The 14,503-nt window shown below is 34.8% G+C and overlaps 1 protein-coding gene across 13 annotated transcripts in view; it reads right to left on the bottom strand.

The window, feature by feature from the left end:
• The window catches only part of VPS13B (vacuolar protein sorting 13 homolog B), an 802,268-nt gene that overhangs the window by 590,016 nt on the left and 197,749 nt on the right, over positions 1-14,503 (bottom strand). The gene's annotated exons all lie outside the window — the stretch shown is intronic.

The following is a 14,503-nucleotide window of genomic DNA, read 5'->3' as shown; positions in this document are numbered from 1 at the left end:
CCACAAAAGAGGATATATACCAATTATTATAATAAATCAAGGCTTGTTTATGTATATAATGATATAGCAATAGTAACATTCTTCCACACAAAGATAAACCATCTGTGTCACTATCCTCTTTCCTAATCATGTCATGAGTTCATATTTTTAATAGCACTTTTTATTTTAAAAGACCTAAGTTGTGAGAAAATTCTTATGTACCACTTCATAACTTTGACACAAAGTACGTACAAAAAAATTAAACTTTATTTGGTATAAAATCAGTTGGCAGTTTTACATCTGTGCATGCAACATAAATACACCAGCTGGCATCTCAAGCGCGCACACACATATGGACTTCAAAACAGAAACTTCCTTATTTGCAGCACTGCCAGGGTAATTTTGTATCCTCTGCATACTACAGCTATTTGTCAGGCCCCTGCAGGTGTGCACAGCACATAAACACACAGCTGTAGTCCAGCAAGCCAAGTGTTCCATCAAACACATAAAGGGAAACCTCAGCAGTTGGATTAGTCATCCTTACAACAGGTCCAGGGAGAACAATATGGGTTAGTATTTTTGGAAAAAGCATGGATAGGAAATTTATGATTATGCTAGTCTTACCAAATAACTGGTGGATTGTGTCATTTTTAAAGGTGTGCCTACTTGTTAAGTTTTTGTTAGAAAGGGTGCAGAAAAGTGGAATTTGTTCTTTAGTTTTAAACATAAGTGATAATCTATAAATGAGTTTATTAAATGCAAAATGTTAAAAGGTTTTCAAATTCATTTCGGTTTTTGGAAGTTACTGCAACTGCATGCCTTGGCTATAATATTTACAAACCATAATAAGTATATCTTAAAACACTTATCAGTTCTATATTACATTTTATTATATTTATAATTCTACTTTTCAATTCATATGCATTTAAGATGAACTTGCCAATGAATGTTATTTGTGTCCAAAATTACATGACATTTAACTATCAAAAGTTACATGCTATATTAATATTAGACTGTAAACAAAGAGTGACTTCTCAAATATGATATGAAAGAACATCAACCTACAATGGCAGGGGAAATAAATGAAAATATAAAACATGGTCATTTTGCAATCATGTGAAAGCTCCCAACAAAACTAAATGTGACCTTATTAATATTCTTTAAAATACCAAGTAAGCACTTCAAGCAGTTGATAATTATGACTACTTTAACCACATTTCCCCCAAAATGCTCAAAGTCCACCTGGCAGTTGACAAAACATGAAAGATAACTTAGAAAATGAGCTTGAATGCATTATGCCTAATATACTAATCTTCAGTGAACTTGAGGTCAGAGAGTTAGTAATCAAGGAACACTAGCAGTCTCTGACATGAGGGGATTCATGCTTTCTTATATCTGGAAGGTATAAAGGTACTTAAAAACTATGTTAGTCTGATACAAATCCCACCCTTCAACATGAAACCTAACTTTATGAAGTATTATCCTAGTTTAGTTAAGCCACAGAAATAGGATCTAATGTAGGAAAAGACGTAAGAGTTCTCAACACAATGAAGAATTTTTTTCTCTTTTTCTTTTATCTTATATCTATATGAGATGATGGATGTTCAATAAACTTACTGTGGCAATCATTTCATGATGTACATTAAGCCAAATCATTATGCTATACACCTTAAACATACTGTGCTATATGTCAATTATACCTCAATAAAACTGGCAGGAAAAACAACAGCAGCAGCAAAAGCTTGAAAACTGCCCTAGTTTTTATAGGTCAGGCTGGCTGGAGGCTGACAGGCATTTCTGTATACATATAAAACACTGGGCATGATGGAAATAAGATCTACTCTCTTAGCAAGTTCGATGTTTATAACACAATATTGCTGTCTACAACCACTATACTGTACATTGGATCTCCAGGACTTACTTGCCTGATAGTTTCAAGTTTGTACCCTTAAATAGCATCTCTCCCATTCCCCTATTCCCAGCCCCTGGTAACCACCATTTTACTGTCTGTTTTTATGAGTTCCAGTAATAGAGGTACTAGCTAACACCACAGTGGCAATCATATTGCAATATATAAATGTATCAACTCAATATGTTGTACATATTAAACTTATACATTGTGTCAAATATTTCAATAAAAAGTAATAATTTTTAAAAAATGAATAAAGTAGGAAAAGAGAAAGTAAATGAGGGAAAGGAGTGAAAGGCTTATAATTATTTAATTAGATTGCTTTAAAGTAAATTATCTAATGTCTAATTCTTTTCTGAAACTATAAATAGGAAATACTTGGAATTCAACCTGGATCCCAATATTACTGATGGGTCCCTGAGGTGTGATTCATAGCTCTTTAAAGCTTCCTAGTAGCCCTAAACGCTCCAGGCTACATCCAGCAGAGTTTTGGTTCTGAACCTCACAATAATTCTTTTGCAGCAATTCTGTCTCAAATATTCACATCAGTACCTTTTGGCCCAAAATACTGTCATCAAGAAAAGTGTCATATGATGAGGGTGAGTAAAATATCTTGGCCCTTAATGTCCACAATAAAATACATTTAAAACAAAATTTAGTTAACAGTGTCTGTTCCAGTTATTTATTGCTGTGGAACTATTCCAAAACTTAGCGGTGTAAAACAGTAATCTATTTTTATCTCTTACAGTTCTGTGGATTTTCTGGACTCAACTGGGTGGATCTCGCCTGAGTCTCTCTCATACAGCTGAAGTCAGATGGTAGCTGGGGTGGGAATCACCTGAAGTCTCTACTGAGCTAGTGATCCAGATGGTTTTATCACTCACATGTCAGATCCCTCAATCGAAACAACTGAAACAGCTGGGGACCAGGCAGGCGTCTCTTTCTCTTTCCCTACATTAGCGACTCTAGTTGGCTAGCTTGTGCTTCCTCACAACATGACAGGCTCAGGGACACTGGACTTTTTATGTGATAGCTGACTTCGCCCAGGGCAGATACTCTAAGTGACCCAGGCATACGCTGCAGAGCTTATCACCTAGCCTCAGCTGTCTACAGTATCACTTTTGCCACAATCTATTGGTCAAAGGCTAGTCTTCACAGGGCTAGCTTGAACTCAAGGGGATGAACCTACAGAATGATACTGAGAAGAATAGCTCATAGCCATCTTTGGAGACTGGCTACCTCGGCATAGTAATAAAATCACTTTAAAGAATCTGAAAAAGAATGAATGTATGTATATGTATAACTGAATCACTTTACTGTACACCTAAAACTAGCACAACATTGTAAATCAACTATACTCCAATATAAAATAAAAATTAAAAAAAAATTTTAATTCCTCTTTTGCTAGCAATCTGTTAAAGGGTTACTATTTTATTTTATAATTGTTATTTACTAATGATATTAATATGTGTGGATTTGATTATAAACTAGAGTGACTAAGAGATAGCAAGGTAAGATACACATTTCATTTATTTCAAGCTGGTTTCACTAACTCCTTAGAGGTTAAATCTATACCCAAAACTAATTCTACTTCTGTTTATATTTTTAAACACCCAAATATAAACATTGAAAGTTTACCTCAGTCACCAAAAATGATCAATCTTTAAGAGTTTAATATTGAAAAGTTTGTCATTTACTTAAATGAATCATATCTCACTTATTTAAAAGTACTATACTTAGTAAATAATTACTAGAACTTTTAAGAGATCTCTTAAAGGAATCAGGGGAAGCAGGGTTAATTATACTAGACAAATAGCCAGTTATTTACACATGTACACACACATGTAGACAACACACAAGAAAAACCATAAAGGGCATAATAGTCTTGTTTATGGGAGTTTAACAGCAATTCTTATGCCTCTAAGAGCTAAATTAAACGAAATGTTACCCGCTAAAATTAGAATTTTCAGAAGATAAGTAGAATGAAATAAGGAGAACAGGGAAAAATGGGAATATTTCAAATTTTTATTTAATTGGTAGGGTGATGTTTTACCCTCCCCCCATTTAAAAAATACTTAAAAAAAAAAAAAAAACATGAAAAGGCAAAACACCCCCATAGTTTCATAGCTTTTTTAAGTTTATAAAGAAATGGGCCTAACATACTCCATCCTCCATCTCACCCATGCTCTACACTTTCCCAAGAGGTAACAACTGGCACTTGTTTTATATGTACAAAACCTTTTCCACACAAAACTTTCAACCAGCCTACCTACCTATCTGACCTATTAATTATCCATCCACCAGTAATACACACATATGCACCCTTGCATGCACACACACACAAAAATACACACACCAATTTCTTAAAAATAAAGGTGGCGGGGCTTCCCTGGTGGCGCAGTGGTTGAGAGTCCGCCTGCCGATGCAGGGGACACAGGTTCATGTCCCGGTCTGGGAAGATCCCACATGCCACGGAGTGGCTGGGCCTGTGAGCCATGGCTGCTGAGCCTATGCATCCGGAGCCTGCGCTCCGCAGTGGGAGAGGCCACAAGAGTGAGAGGCCCGCGTACCGCAAAAAAATAAAAAATAAAATAAAGGTGGCGTGGTGCTATACATATTGGTCTGCAAATTACTTTTTATTTAGAACCAATCAACCCATCCTACCTATTTTAATACATGACTAATATTTAAAAGCACTGCATAATATTACATAGCAAAGTTATATAGTATACTGCTACAGCATGGATGAATTACAAACATGCCGTTGAGAAAAAGAAATCAGATACAAAAGAATATATATGATTCCATTTACATGAACTTCAAAAACAGGCAAAACGAAATTGATGGTAACAGAAATCAGAATAAGAACTAACTATAGAGGTGATCAGGAATGACTTGCAGGGGAGCATAAAGAAGCTCCTTATTACTGAGTCTGAAAACTCTGAAATTATTTCTGGTTCTAAGACATAGAGTAAGACCATTTATCAACAAATCATTTGATATCTTTGCTTCTTTTTCTTCACCTTGCAAGTAAGTAACCCTCTCAAAATGCTAAGTCGTTATTTTCAACACTTGGAAACAGTGGAAGAAACTGAGGTTCTAAGAGGTCAAGTAACTTAACCAAAATTCCATGACTAATCAGGTAGAAGCCACATCCAGAACTCAAGCGTTCTGTCTTAATTCAGAGGCTATTTTTCCTTTCTCTTTACTACTGTAATTTCTAGATTGTATTATGAATTTTATTCGAAGTTTTCAGCTGTTCTAAGTAAAAGTAGCAGGAAAAACAAAGACAAGTCTAAACTTAAAATAGAAGGGCTTTAAAAAAAAAGATTACCTATAAATTAGGAACTTGAAATAACTGCAAAATCTTCCTCACGAGGTAAAAATAAACTTTAGCTGCTTATACCACAATTGATGTAATGAACTGGAAAAAGCAGATAATGAGAAAAAATAATTGGAAAATTATGCTGTGATTTATCACATTGATTACATTTTGGTCACAGATTTATGGATGACTTTTATTTCATTCCATGTTTTATAGTAATTCCCATATTCTACAACCTATTTTTGTAATAAAAAGGTAAGTAAACTGTTATATTTCTTCAAAAGAAAATTCATTAAGCTGAAATTCATATTCTCTTTGACCTACAATCTCACATTTTAGATCCATCTCACAGAAAGAAAATCAAAACTGTAGAGATTTTATATGCAAAGTTATGTTGCACCACCACAAGTAGTGGCAAAAAGGAGGAAAACCTGTATGTTCATCAAGAGGGCAATGAGTGAATAAATAATAGTACTCCTATATTATAAAGTAGCATGCAGATATTTAATAAAAGTTATATTAACACTACAATGCTGAAAAAATAACCATAACATGGTATTAAGTGAAAAGGGCAGGTTCCAGAATATGCATACGATCTCACTGAAATACATACACATACCCAATGCAAACCTACAAATGTGGGGTGCTTTTTTCTCCATGCTCCTAATTTATCCCTCCTTCCCTCTCCCCTTTGGTAACCATAAGTTTGTTTTCTGTCTGTGACTCTATTTCAGTTTTGTATATATATTCATTTTCATTACTTTCTAGATTCTTCATATTAATGTTATCATACAGTATTTGTCTTTCTATATCTGACTTATTTTACTAAGTATACTATTCTCCAGGTCCACCCATGTTGCTGCAAATGGCAATATTCATTATTTTTATGGCTGAGTAATATTTTATTGTGAGTGTGTGTGTGTGTGTATCATCTTAAGCCAATCATCTGTTGATGGGCATTTGGGTTGTTTTCATGTCTTGGGTGTTAGAAATCATGCTGCTAGGAATACTGGAGTGCATGTATCTTTTTGAATTAGTTTTTGTTTTTTTCTGGAAATATACCCAGGAGTGGAATTACTGGACCATACTGGTAGCTTTATTTTTACTTTTTTAAGGAACCTCCATACTGTTTTCCATAGTTGCTGCACCAACTTACACTCCCACCAACAGCACAGGAGGGTTCCCTTTTGTCCACACCCTCTCCAGTATTTAGTATTCGTAGACTTCTTGATAATGGCCATTCTGCCCTGTGTGAGGTGATACCTCACTGTGGATTTGATTTGCATTTCTCTAATATTTAGTGATTTTGAGCATCTTTTCTTATGCCTGTTGGCTATTTGTACGTCTTCTTTGCAGAAAAGTCTATTTAGGTCCTCTGCCAATTTTTTAATTGGGTTGTTTGGTTTTTTGATACTGAGCTGTATGAGTTGTTTATATATTTTGGGTAATAAACTACTGTCAGAATCACCATTTGCAAATATTTTCTCCCATTCCATAGGTTGTCTTCTTGTTTTGTTTACGGTTTCTTTTCCTGTGCAAAAGCATTTGAATTTAATTAGGTCCCCATCTGTTTATTTTTGGTTTTATTTCTTTTGCCTTGGGAGACTGATTTAACGGAATACTGCTACAATTTAGTCAAAGAATATTTCACCATTGTTCTCCTATGGTGTCATGTCTTCTATTTAGATCTTTAAACCATTTTGAGTTTACACTTGTATGTGGTGTGAGGGAATGTTCTAATTTCATTGATTTACATGTAGCTGTCCAGCTTTCCCAGCACCACTTGTTTAAGAAACTGTATTTTCTCCATTGTATATTCCTGCCTCCTTTGTCATAGATAAATTGACCAAAGGTACATGAGTTTATTCTGGGCTCTCTATTCTGTTCCATTGATCTGTATCTCTGTTTTTGTGGCTATACCATGCTGTTTTGATTACTGTAGCTTTGTAGTACAGTATGAAGTCTGCAATGGTTATGCCTCTAGCTTTGTTCTTTTTCCTCAGGATTGCTTTGGCAACTCTGCGTCTCCTGTGGTTCTATATATATTTTAGGATTATTTGTTCTGGCACTGTGAAAAATATCATGGGTATTTTGATAGCGATTGCGTTAGATCTGTAGATTGTTTTGGATACTATGGCCATTTTAACAATATTAATTCTTCCAATCCAAGAGCAGCGGTATCTTTCCATTGCTTTGAATCATCTTCAATTTCCTTTATCAGTGTTTCATGGTTTTCAGCATACAGGTCTTTCACCTCTCCAGTTAAGTTAATTCCTAGGAATTTAACTTTTGAATGTGATTTTAAACAGGTTTTATTTTTTTTTACTTTCTCTTTCTGATATTTTGCTATTAGTGTAAAGAAATGCAACAGATTTCTGACTATGAATCTTATATCCTGCTACCTTGCTGAATTCATTTATTAGTTCTGTTTATTTTGGGGTAGAGACTTTAGAGTTCTCTGTATAGACAATCATGGTGTCTACAAATAGTGATAGTTTTATCTCTTCCTTTCCAATTTGGATACATTTTATTTCTTTTTCTTGTCTGAGTGTTGTGGCTAAGACTTCCAATACTATGTTGAAGAGAAGTGGTGAGACTGAGCATCCTTGCCTTGTTCCTGAATTTAGCAGGAAGGCTTTCAGCTTTTCACCACAGAGTATTATACTGGCTGTAGGTTTGTTGTAAATGGCTTTTATTATATTGAGATATGTTCCCTCTATACCCACTTTTATGAGATGTTTACCCAACATCCATGAATGGATGTTGAATTTTGTCAAATACTTTTTCTGTGTCTCTTGAGATGACCATGTGGTTTCGTCTTTCCTTTTGTTAATATAGTGTCTCACAAAGATCAACTTGCATATGTTGAACCATCCTTGCATCCCTGGAATGAATCCAACTTAATCATGGTGTATGATCCTTTCTATGCATTGCTGGATTCGGTTTACTCATATTTTGTTAAGGATTTCTGCATCTATATTCATCAAAGAATTGGCCTGGTATTAATTTTAACTTAATAAAAAAATTTAACAGTAAAAAACAAAATAAATGCCTAAGCTTTGTATCTTTTATGAGCAACATATAAGCAAGGAATAACCAAGATTAAAAACAAAGTTATTCTCTTACAAAGTCAGTTAGAAAAATATGGTGATTATAACTAATAATAATGTATTATATACTTCAATGTTGCTGAGAGTAAATCTTTATAATGTTCTCACCACAAAAAAGAAATGGTAATTGTGTGCCTGGATGGAGGTATTAACTAATGTTGTGGTAGTAATCACTTTGCAATGTATAAATGAATCAAATTAACATCTTGTACACCTTAAACATATACAATATTCTATGCCAATTATATCTCAATAAAGCTTGGGAAAAGGTTAAAAAAGAAAAGAAAAATATACTGCTATATTACATTTTTTTAACTGACTATCCTTTAAAAACCAAATTGACAGTTTACCAGAGATTATTAAGCTGTACTTACTATCAGGATATGGCATAGGTGGAATGCCAGAAATACCAAAGTAAACTATACAAGATAAATAAAGATAAATTATTATTATTTAGACTATCAAACATTGCAGCCCTTTATAATAATATTGTTCATTTTTATTTTTCCAGACTATAATAAACAAAAAGGCTTATAACACAATTTATTCTGGAAAGGCGGGTACCCATTGGATAAGTATAAAGTACTTGGACTGATTTTATCAATCCATATACAAAGCTTCATGCATTCAAAGTAACATCCCATTCAATGTCCTTAAGAATATTCAAAACTAATGAAAGAATGGAGAGTACTGTTCAAAAGAACTTCAGGCTTATGCAGAATGTATCAGTCCTGCCACTAACTGGTCAGGAGAGTAAGGGTCAATAACTAGTATCATAATTGCTTGGATACTCATTAAAAGTCAGATGCAAGGGCATTCCTACAAATGGGCCTGAGAATCTGCATTTTAGAATCCAAGTGATTCTTACGCAGATGAAAGTTTGAGGTATTTTCTCATGTTATTTGGCTAAGTCTTTGAACCTGAGTTGAATTTTTTGAGGAGCGGAGAGAGGTTTTATGAAATCCTAAAAGATATATCTAAAACATACTATTATCATTCATTATACTAAATAAATCATTATAGAACAGTAAAATGTCACCATTAGGTGTATTATGTGTTGAACATAATGCTATTTATTCTTCAATATCCAGTTAATCTCTTAGTGCTTATAACTATTTTTTTCTAATTCTTTTCATTTTAACATGAACTGAAATAAGATAAACTGGACAATAACTGTCAGTATTAATGTGAAGCATCTGCACATTTTGGACTATCTTTTTTATATTTTTCATATGAAATTAATTTCTTATAAAATTTTTACTTTGTCCAATATAAATATGAATTTTATTATAGGCCAGCATCCCTTGACTTCTTTTTTATTCTAAAATCCTTCCAGAATAAATAGAAAAAAAAATTCATAACAAAATTTAATCTATTTTTACCAGCTACCAGATCCAGATTCACTCATCTTTTTTTTTTTTTTTTTGCGGTACGTGGGCCTCTCACTGCTGTGGCCTCTCCCGCTGCGGAGCACAGGCTCCAGACGCACAGGCTCAGTGGCCATGGCTCACAGACCCAGCCGCCCCGCGGCATGTGGGATCTTCCCGGACCGGGGCACTAACCTGTGTCCCCTGCATCGGCAGGCAGACTCTCAACCACTGCGCCACCAGGGAAGCCCTCACTCATCTTTCAAAACTCAATACAGGCATCATTTTCCCACCTAACCCTGCCTCACGGCCACTAGTTCTCTCCCATTCCCACCAGGCAGGACTAAGAGGTAATATTTAAGAACTTAATAAATGTTTCCTAAATTTAAAAACTGGTAAATACTAGAATCAGAACACATTAATTCAAAACATTTATTTTATGCTTGCTAACCACAGACATTGTCATTTCCCACAAAAACTATCTAAAACTTATTTAGAGAAATAAATAATTAAATCAGGAATTACAATGAAATGTGATAAGTATGATGGGAGAAATATAGGGTACTTTAATTCTTTTACTGAAGTATAGTTGGTGTATAATATTATTTAAATTACAGGTGTATAATATGGTGATTCAAAATTTTTAAAGGTTACACTCCATTTATAGTTATTTTAAAATACTGGCTAAATTCCCTGTGTTATGTGATATATCCTTGTACCTTACTTTATACACAATAATTTGTAGCTCTTAATCCCCTGCCCTCTTCCATCTCCTCACTGGTAACCACTAGTTTGTTCTCTAAATCTGTGAGTCTGTTTCTTTTTTTGTTATATTCACTTGCTGGCTGTATTTTTTAGATTTCACATATAAGTGATATCATACAGTACTTGTCTTTCTCTGACTTATTTCATTTAACATAATACCCTCCAAGTCCACCCATGTTGTTGCAAATGGCAAAATTTTACTCGTTATTACAACTGAGTAGTATTCTATTGTGTGTGTGTGTGTGTGTGTGTGTGTGTGTGTGTGTATACCACATCATCTTCATCCATTCATCTGTTTATGGACATTTTGGGTGCTTCCATATCTTGGTAACTGTAAATAATGCTACTATGAACACTGGGATGCATGTATCTTTTCAAATTAGCGCCCACTCACAACACTTTCATTCAACATAGTATTGAAAGTTCTGGGGCTTCCCTGGTGGCGCAGTGGTTAAGAATCCACCTGCCAATGCTGGGGACATGGGTTCAAGCTCTGGGCCAGGAAGATCCCACACGCTGTGGAGCAACTAAGCCTGTGCACCACAACTACTGAGCCTGCGCTCTAGAGCCTGCAACCACAAGTACTGAAGCCCACGTGCCTAGAGCCCATGCTCCGCAACAAGAGAAGCCACCGCAATGCAATGAAGACTAGCTGCCGCTTGCCGCAACTAGAGAAAGCCTGCGTGCAGCAACGAAAACCCAGTGAAGCCAAAAATAAATTAATTAATTTAAAAATATATATAGCCACAGCAATCAGACAAGAAAAAGAAATAAAAGGAATCCAAATTGGAAAGGAAGAAGTAAAACTGTCACTGTTTGCGGATGACATGACGTTATACATAGAAAATCCTAAAGACGTCACCAGGAAACTACTAGAGCTCATCAATGAATTCAATAAAGTTGCAGGATACAAAATTAATATACAGAAATCTGTTGCATTTCTATACACTACAAACGAACTAACAAAAAGAGAAATTAAGGAAACAATCCCATTTACCATTGCAATCAAAAAGAATAAAATTCCTAGGAATAAACCTACCTAAGTACATAAAAGACCTGTACTCAGAAAACTACAAGATACTGATGAAAGAAGTTAAAGATGACACAAACAAATGGAAAGATATACTGTGTTCTTGCATTGCAAGAATTAATATTATTAAAATAACCATACTACCCAAGGTAATCTACAGAGTCAATGTAATCCCTATTAAAACACCAATAGAATTTTTCACAGAACTAAAAAAAATAATTTTAAAATTTGTATGGAAACAAAAAAGACCTCAAAATAACCGAAACAATCTTGAGAAAAAAGAACAGAGCTAGAGGAATCATGCTCCCTGTTTTCAGACTATACTACAAAGCTACAGTAATCAAAACAGTATGGTACTGCCACAAAAAGACACATAGATCAATGGAGCAAAATAGAGAGGTAGAAATAATTCCATGCATTTACAGTCAATTAATTGATGACAAAGGAGGGAAGCATACACAAGGGAGAAAAGACAGTCTCTTCAATAAGTGATGCTGGGAAAACTAGTCAGCTACATGTAAAAGAATAAAATTAGACCATTCTCTAAACTCATATACAAAAATAAACTCAAAATGAATTAAAGACCTAAATGTAAGACCAGAAGCCGTAACTCCTAGAGGAAAAATAGGCAGAACACTCTTTGACATAAATTGTAGCAATATCTTTTTGAATCTATCTCCTAAAGCAAAGGAAATAAAAGCAAAAATAAACATATGGGACCTAGTTAAACTTAAAAGCTTTTGCACAGCAATGGAAACCACTGACAAAATGAAAAGACAACCTTCCAAATGGGAAAAAATATTTGCAAATGATATGACTTATAAAGAGTTCATATCCAAAATATATAACCAGCTGATACAACTCAAAATCAAAACAATAAAAAACAAACAAAAACTCAATTTAAAAACGGGCAAAAGACCTGAACAGACATTTTTCCAAAGGAAATGCACATGGCCAATAGGCATATGAAAAGATGCTCAACATCGCTAATCATGAGGGAAATGCAAATCAAATCCACAATGAAATATCACCTCACACCTGTCTGAGCGACTATCATCAAAAAGAACTCAAATAACAAATGTTGGCTGGCATGTGGAGAAAAAGGAACCCTCATATACTGTTGATGGGGATGTATAAAGCTGCAGCCACTGTGGAAAACAGTACGGAGGTTTCGCGAAAAGCTAAAAACAGAACTATCATATGACCCAGTAATTCCACTCCTGGGTATATATTTATACAAAAACAAAAATACTAATTTGAGAAGTATACGGTACTTTTAAATTATATAGAAAGGGACCCTTAACTCGATCTAGAGAAGTGAGACTAAAGGATAAAGACAAGTAAATCAGAAAAAGGAGTGAGGGTAGAGTGAATTGGAGTACTCCAGGCAATGGAAAAGCACTATCCAGGAACCTGAGGAAACAGCTAGGACTGTCTGCAAGAGCTGTTATAGAAGCTCAGTGGAAATGGAACTTATTGGAGGGTGGGGTGAGAGTGATATGAGACGAAGCTAGAGAGTTTTGTAAGGAATTTGACTATTCCTAAGTTTAAAAAAAAAAAAAAATCACCCCAAACTGCATTACTGTTGTAGTCAAGTAACAGAAATGCTTCCTGATTACATATCACTACAGTGTGCCTATCGTCCAAAGACATCCATGACACTTTTTCTGTCTTAATCATGACTTTTTATTAATATTTATTCATTTCTTACTGACAGTATATTTTCATGACCTGTTTTCCTGTTAACTAAAATAAACCTATTACTCTGGTCACTAGCCCCCACCATTTTCACGTAAGACCTTAATTGTTACCCTTGCATTGACAACATATTGAAAGATAATTGTGATAGAATTTTAGAGTTATAATCTTCTAATTTCATAGCAATCAAGTAATCCAAAAGGTATCTGTAATAGCAAAACTAAACATTTGAAGATTATTTTTATATATATATATATATATATATATTTATAAAATCAGGTATCTTGTTTACTCCGTAAGTTAAAATGATCATAGAACTGGATTTTTTTATAAATGCTTTATGCATAAGACAGTTGACACAGACTATGAAATGGTAAGAGTTTCTGGAATACTCTACACATAAAAAATACAATCCTTTTTTCTCCATTGTCCACTTGCCTCCTTTTAGCAATATAGGTTATTTTATAGGGTGAATGTAATAGGTCATGATGATCACTACTGACTGAGCTAGAACCGAATTCTTCTAATTCAACTGTTCTCTGCTTCAGCAAACATGGTAAAATCATCAGTTTCACACTTAAAAGTCATTAATAACAGATTTTAGAAATTCTGCTAAGTTGATATCAATAAATGAATTATAGATTAGACTTATCATTAAAACAAAATCCATGGACTTCCCTGGTGGTGCAGTGGTTAAGAATCCACCTGCCAATGCAGGGGACACAGCTTCGAGCCCTGGACTGGGAAGATCCCACATGCCGCAGAGCAACTAAGCCCATGCTCCACAACTACTGAGCCTGCGCGCCACAACTACAGGAGCCATGCACCTAGAGCCCGTGCTCCCCAACAAGAGAAGCCACCGCAATGAGAAACCCACGCACTGCAACAAAGAGTAGCCCCCACTCGCTGCAACTAGAGAAAGCCCGCATGCAGCAACGAAGCCCCAACACAGCCAAAAGTAAAATAAATTTATAAAAAACAAATCCATGAGAACTGTTTTCCAGACCTTAGATAATGCCTCTATGATACATTTGGCCAATAAAAGTGGATGAAAACAGTAGTGCTTTGAAGCATCAGCCAGTAAATGCCACTGTGGTTTACCACAAGTGGGATGCACACCATATTAGACCTCAGTTAATTAAATTAAACCAGTTTGTGTATTGTTAAAATATGTCCTGTATTACTTATTTGGATACTACACAATTGCCTTTAAACTTTAAGAGCTCCATCCCCCACCTATTGTGTTTCATCTATTGCTAATGGAATCAATAGACCACAGTGTTCCACTGCAGGAAAAACAAAAAAGCAAAATTTTATTTT

This window comes from Orcinus orca, chromosome 17 (genome assembly GCF_937001465.1).
Source record: "Orcinus orca chromosome 17, mOrcOrc1.1, whole genome shotgun sequence".
In the NCBI taxonomy this organism is placed as follows: Eukaryota; Metazoa; Chordata; class Mammalia; order Artiodactyla; family Delphinidae; genus Orcinus; species Orcinus orca.
This window is presented reverse-complemented; position numbering and strand designations above follow the sequence as displayed.